This window comes from Tamandua tetradactyla, chromosome 19, assembly GCF_023851605.1.
Source record: "Tamandua tetradactyla isolate mTamTet1 chromosome 19, mTamTet1.pri, whole genome shotgun sequence".
Classification (NCBI taxonomy): domain Eukaryota; kingdom Metazoa; phylum Chordata; class Mammalia; order Pilosa; family Myrmecophagidae; genus Tamandua; species Tamandua tetradactyla.
Window position 1 is genome coordinate 59,411,539 of NC_135345.1, and position 7,136 is coordinate 59,418,674.

Below are 7,136 nucleotides of genomic sequence, written 5' to 3' on the forward strand. Positions count from 1 at the left end.
AGCTAGCTAGTTGACACAACGTTGTCTAGTGGTGGGCTAAGAGAATGTGAGGCAACATCAAATTAATAAAAGAGGACTAAAGTAAGCATTGTTAAATTAAGAATTTGGTCTTTAATATGGAAAAATGACTATAATTTTAGTCAAACTCTTTGTCAGGAAAATCATGGTATTTTGTCTTACAGACACCTGTGGCAAATAAAGTGAAAGAAATCTTTCAGTGTCTGAACTTAGATAATATCAAACGTATTTGCTTTTGCTATCATGGTTGGTTTAGGCTGAGCAGAATCAGATTGAATTTCTGGGATATAGAAGCCTCAGTACATAAAGATATTTAGTCAAAGGCTGGAATGACATATAAAGGATTCATAAATGGCTGCGAGATATGGTTAAATGACCGATTCATGCACATTCCTCAGATTCTATTGCTTAAGAATGTGTCCCGATAGCATAAAAAAAGATTTATCTCAAGAATTATTTCATATATGTTTTTTCTGTGCTCCATGGCTCCAGAAAGTTCCCTCAACATAGATACTTAGTAGATGAAAGATATTGTCGGAAAATAAACTGCAGAAAAGTGAATGTAGTTAAAATCAGCGTCAAACTTTTGACACAACTGTAAAATTTAAAATTCGAAGTCCAGGCCACACCAGACTTATAGGTCAATAGCATCATTTTCAAATATGAAGTAAGGCCAGTATGTTCACACATTTCTCTAAATTCTATATCATCGGTATCATCAGTATCTGAGCTACTTCATTTGTCACACTCAGCAGGTGAGGTATTTACTTTTCTGTGCATAAGCTTTACTTCTCTACTATATTATAATTATATCCCTCAATGATAGATATTTTGTAAAGACATATTACCCTCAAAGATAGGCATATTTTCTTACTCCTAAAATTCCTAACAGCTAGAATAGTCCTCTGTAAATAGTAGGTAGTCAAAACCAATGTCTCTTCTTTTTTTTTTTTTTTATTTTGCTTCACTTCCTAACACCTATAAAAGACTTATAGATGTTAGGTCCTATGATTATTTCATCATATAAATTATATTATGAAATCTTAACAATAATTCTTTGTGATTAACATTTTATGTCAAATTGAAAGATGAGGAAACTCCCTAAGCAATGAAATGACTGAAAATTATCAAATAATTGTTTTCTGGAAAGAAAATTCCAAACACACAGCCTTTCCTACTGAAGGAATGTGCTTTGCTCATGATAAAGGTGCATTTTTCACATTATTAGTGTGTCACAGTGGTCACTCATAAAAACTGTCCTCAAAGAGTGGACACATAGCTATTGTTAAAGATATGCTGAGGCATTTAAAATTTTTCATTAAAGTTTATTTTGGCAACAAATGATTTATGAACTGGACATCCCCAAACTGAAAGTGGTAAGGAGGTCCAAGAGAGAGTGAAAACTAATATAGGACAAATATGAAGCCAGCGTGGAAACATTCTCAATAGCTGATGTTACGTTTCCACTTTACACAGGGGGTCTTACAAAAGGGGGAGCAGATATACATTGATTAGTATAGTGTGCTTGTCCATTATGATGAGCTACCTCCAAGGGACTGCAATTGGTTTATCACCAGGTATTGCTTATCATCTGCAATTCTGTAGGGCATGCTCCATTCTTTCATTTTCTCAGAAAGCCCCTGCAGGTCTTTTCTATTTTTAAAGAAGAAAACACAGAATGGTTTAATTTGTAGAGTCAAGAGTTGTTTGTGTTTGATTATAGTGCTCAATATGCAAATTACATTCACCTCTTGGTACAGAAATGGCACCCCGCCATTTTCTTAAGACACAATCTACACAGAATTACTCCTGGGAAATCCTCTGTTCCATTTTACAACAGTGTGCAAAGTCTTTCTTATCCAGAATAACTGGGAAATGAGGTATTTAGTTCAACTGAGTAGCCATATAAGGAACTATTGCTTTTTCAATAGATTTGATATTTTCTGAACCCCAAATCAAGAGCTCACATTTTCTAACCTGATGTTTATGATCCTGAAGGCAATAGAGAGTCCAACAGTGTCTCAGGGTCACTCTATTTCACTGGACAGTAATAAGAGATAGATAAGATTTGCTAAGCTTGTCCTGGTCCTGGGTATTCACTCTGAAAAGAGTTTATTTGAATAAAGCTTTACATACTTGCCTTCTATGCCACTCTGTAGGCTCAAAGTGAACAATGCACAGAAATTTTGCTCATCTATAGTTTTTAAATGCTTTGTAAAGAAAAAGTATTTCTTTTGTAAAGAAAGTTATAGAAATACTAGCACACACAAATTTAAATGTAAAAATGCAGGGTGATTGGATCTCAAGAAAACAGGAGTTTACTGTGGTTGAAGTCAGACTGACTATACAAAATCATTAGTTAGACTTGACAATGCTTCCTCTACAGCTTGAATTTTTACTAAATCTTTATATATTACCACTAGCTTGCATTTTCCCCCTTTCCCTGACTTTCATTACTAGAATCATTGGAAGGAAACTTTAAAGTAGTTCTTTCCTGGTACTCATTTCTGATTTCCTCTAGCTTCAAACATTAAAGGGGAACCCAGCTCAGACAAGAGCAATCCTTGCTGCACACCTGCCAGTTCATGCATGCTCCTCTTCATTCTGAGAGGCTCCAGCCCAGATGGAAGTTAAAATGTTAAATACTACTCCGAAGTTCCTGACATAGCTAATTCCTGCTTGGTTGGTCTTCAAAAAATAGAGATCCGTAATTCTCTGTTTAACATGCCTTTGAATTGCAGGTCTTTGGCCATGAGTTCCTCTTCGACATCAGCTGGTGCCCACTGATGATCTGTCATCTCCAAAGCTTGCCATTCTGTCTTAAAAGCTTTGTGGTGGTGAGCTTGTCCATGGCTGCTCTGGCATCTGCTCCTGCATCATTCTTGACTGTTCAGCAGCATCATCTTGGCATAGAATCAGAGTAAATGCTCCAAAGGCCAAATACATTGAGAAAGTGCCAGGATGCAGAACTCACCCAGGATGCATCTAATGTGAGTAGTTATAGTCCTTGCTGTAGCATAGCCTTAAAACGGAGGGTTAGTGGAAATGATACCTTAGTTGTGAGCAAACTTGAAAATGTCATGTTGATCCATTCATCAGTCCGAATCACAGGGAGAAGGTTGTTACATTCCCTTTCCTCATGTCTGTGAGCACAGTGGGATCAGTCATAGAAGAAGGTGGCAGTACCTTCCTTTTAGTTTGTTTATTTTAAATCCGTCCTCTGGATTTTTGAGGTAAAATATTTGCGTCAAGAAGGACCATTTGGAAATGTATTTTCCATGTTCCCTCAGGATTCGCTTTCCAATTAGGACTGGCCTGTTGGACACCTGCCCCGGGGTGAGTTTCTTGTCGCTGTACAGAAGGATGGATGCGTAGTGGAGAGTCATGCCCAGGAAGCAGATGATGATAAGGATGGGCAGAACAACCCAGAGACAGGTAGTGGAGTCAAGCAGCTGCTCGGGCACTGCCATCTGCACTGAGTGAAGGCCCTGGCCGGGGATCATGGTGATTCTCCTCCACAGGGTGGGACCTCCACTTTAGGTCAAACTGGGTGCTTCTCCTGCCCTCCACCTGGGCCACCTGGGCACCCACCAGGTCAATTATTTTTGTCTTCTGTAAAATCCTTTTTCAGAAAGAGTTTCCTGTCTTCAACCCCCAATGCAGGTGGCTACTGTTCAAAATGGAAAGATATATTCTTGTCCATATATGTAGCATAAAGAAATGTTTGCACAAACCTTTTAGAAAGGTTGCATTTTTTATGTTTTTGATCGGAGGAAATTATTTCCAAGTGCCAAAGAAAAGAAAGTTGTTTTTTCTGTGACAGCATGTTTTAAATGAAATTACACATTATTCTGAAATTTTAATGATTTGCATGTATGAATTTATACTAAGCCCATGTATATACTTATTTTAAGCCATATATTCATGCATACCTATAACTGTTGTGATCTATCTACTTACCTACCTGTCTATTAAAAATAATTGAGTTCATGGTATCCTCTTCCCTAATCCAGTACCATGGAGTTCATTCTTGCATCCAACATTGATTATTTGTAACTTTCTTCTCTGTCAGTAAGAAAACTGGTTCCCATTATACAATATATTTGCTTATTTGTTCAACCCTAATATACATGAAACATAATATCATAATTGTTAACCTGAACATCTGTTAGAACAGTTACCAACTAGAGGACAGCCTATGTATGAACTTTTTGTCATTAGTTTCAAAATAGTTTTTTTAAAGTTACATTTTTTCTCATCCATTATTAAAACATTCCTGTAGTTCCAAATAGAAATTCTGCAGATTGTAAGCCTTAAATCCCTATTCTCTATCCTCATTCTGTCCCTTGTCTATTATAGACTCTGATTCTTTGAGTTCACTTCTTCTAAGTATTTCCTATCAGTGAGATCAGACAGTACTTGTCCTTTTGTATCTGGCTTATTTCACTCAACATGATATCTTCAAGTTTCATCTGCACTGTTGCATGTATCTGAACTTCATTCCTTTTTATAGCTGAATAATATTACATTGTGCCTATATACCACATTTAATTATCATCTATCGATTGATAGACATGGATGATTTCATTTTTTGGCAACTGTGAAAAATGCTGCTATGAACATAGGTATGCAAATACCTGTCCAATTTCCTGCTTTCACTACTTTTAGTTTATATCTAGAAGTGGAATTTCTGGGTCAAATGATAATTCTATAGTTAACTTTCTGAGGAACTGCCAAACTGTCTTTCACAGCAGCTATACCATTTTATATTCTGACCAGAAAAATGAATGAGTGTTTCATTTTTTCCACTTCCTCTCCAACAGTTATAGTTTTTCATTTTGTAAATAGTAGCCAATGTAGTGTGAGCAAAATAGTATCTGATTGTGGCTTTGATTACCATTACCTGAGCTAATGATGCTAAGCAACTTTTCACATGCTTTCTGTCCACTTGCAATTCTTCTTTGGAAAAAAAAAAACATCTATTTAAGTTTTTATCCACCTTTTTAAAATGTTTCATTGAGAAATATAACATATATACAAAAAGCAATGCATTTCCAAGTACATTTTAATAAGTAGTTATAGAATAGATTTTAACATTTAGTACGGGTTACAGTTCCACAATTTCATGTTTTTTTTTTCCTTTTAGCTGCTCCAAGACACTGGAGACTAAAAGAAATATCAATGTAATGACATCACACTTATTTTTTAAATCCTATCTTTTCTGTTGTAACTCCTCCTTCTCCTTTGATCCTTCTCCAAATATTTAGGGATATTTAGGCTATGCCCATTCTAACTTCTTCATATTGAAAAAGGGTGGCGACAATATAGGCTAGAGAAATGGAACCAATTAATCTTCTTGGAGAGGCTGGTCCTTCTAGGTTTCAGCACTTATCTAGCCTAGGAACCATCTGGAGATTATGTTTTTGGTAAGTAAACTTCATGCATGCAACCTTAGTAGGATTTCAAATAGAGCTCTATGTGTTCTTTTTTGTTTGTTTGTTTGTTTCGTTTGTCTCTTTTTGTTTGTTTTGGCATGGTCATGGTCCAAGAATTCAACGCGGGTTTTTGGAATGGCAGTAGAGAATTCTGCCACTAAGCCATCATTGCACATCCCTCTATGTGTTCTTTAGGGTTAACAGGAATGATGTCTGTTGAGATTTGGCAAACTGTGGCAATTAGCAATATCTAGCTGAAGCTTGCACAAAAGTAGTCTCTAGAATAGCCTCTCCACTCTACTTGAACTTTTTTAGCCACTGTTACTTTATTTTGCTACATTTCTTTCCCCTGTTTTGGTCAAAAAGTTGTTGTTAATCCCACAGGCCCAGGGCCAGGCTCATCCCTGGGAGTTGCTTTTTAAATTAGATAGTTCATCATTTTGTAGTTGAGTCTAAGGATTTCTTTTTGTATATTCTTTTTTTTAAATTTATTTATTAATTAAAAAATAAGGAACAAAATAAAGCAACATACATAAACAGTAATTCACATCGTCACCTAGTTGCATATTCATCATTTCTTAGAACATTTGCATTAATTCAGAAAAAGAAACAAAAAGACAATAGAAAAAGAAATAAAACGAACACAGGAAAGAAAATAAAAAGATTATACCTATTGTACCCCTTACCCCTTGCCTTCATTGATCACTAGCATTTCAAACTAAATTTATTTTAACATTTGTTCCCCCTATTATTTATTTTTATTCCATATGTTCTATCGTCTGTTGACAAGGTAGATAAAAGGAGCATCAGACACAAGGCTTTCACAATCACACAGTCACATTGTTACAGCTGTATCATTATTCAATCATCCTCAAGAAACATGGGTACTGAACACAGCTCTACATCTTCAGGCAGTTCCCTCTAGCCTCTCCATTACATCTTGAATAACAAGATGATATCTACTTGATGCATAAGAATAACCTCCAGGATAACCTCTCGACTCTGTTTGGAATCTCTCAGCCATTGACACTTTGTCTCATTTCCCTCTTCCCCGGTTTGGTCGAGAAGGTTTTCTCAATCCCTTGATGCTAAGTCTCAGCTCATTCTAGGGTTTTTCTCAATCCCACTCATTCCAAGATCTCTGTCCCATGTTGCCAGGAAGGTCCACACCCCTGGGAGTCATGTCCCACGTAGAGAGGGGTAGGGTGGTGAGACTGCTCATTGTGTTGGCTGGAGAGAGGGGCCTCATATGAGCAACAAAAGAGGCTCTCTTGGGGGTGACTCTTAGGCCTAAATTTTAAGTAGACTTGACCTATCCTTTGAAGAGTTAAGTTTCATATGAACAAACCCCAAGACTGGGGGCTCAGCCTATAGCTTTGGTTGTCCACACTGTTTGTGAGAATATCAAGAATTTAACTTGGGGAAGTTGAATTTCTCTCCGTTCTCACCACTCCCCGAAGGGGGCTTTGCAGATACTTTTCCACTCATTGATCGAATCACTCTGGGATTCATCAGGGCATCACTCTGGACGAACCAACAAAATCTCATATCCTACCTGAGATTCCAAGTACTTATGGCGTTCAATCAAGCTATCTACATAAGTTATATTAGGAAATGCACCAGTCAAAATATAAATTTTGTAACAAATAAACATTTTTCGCTTTAGTCTCACACAGAAGGTGA

The 7,136-nt window shown here is 36.7% G+C and overlaps 1 pseudogene; it reads right to left on the reverse strand.

Moving 5' to 3' along the window:
* Positions 1-2,708: 2,708 nt before the first annotated feature.
* Positions 2,709-3,488, reverse strand: LOC143663642 (ER membrane protein complex subunit 3 pseudogene; annotated as a pseudogene).
* Positions 3,489-7,136: the final 3,648 nt, after the last annotated feature.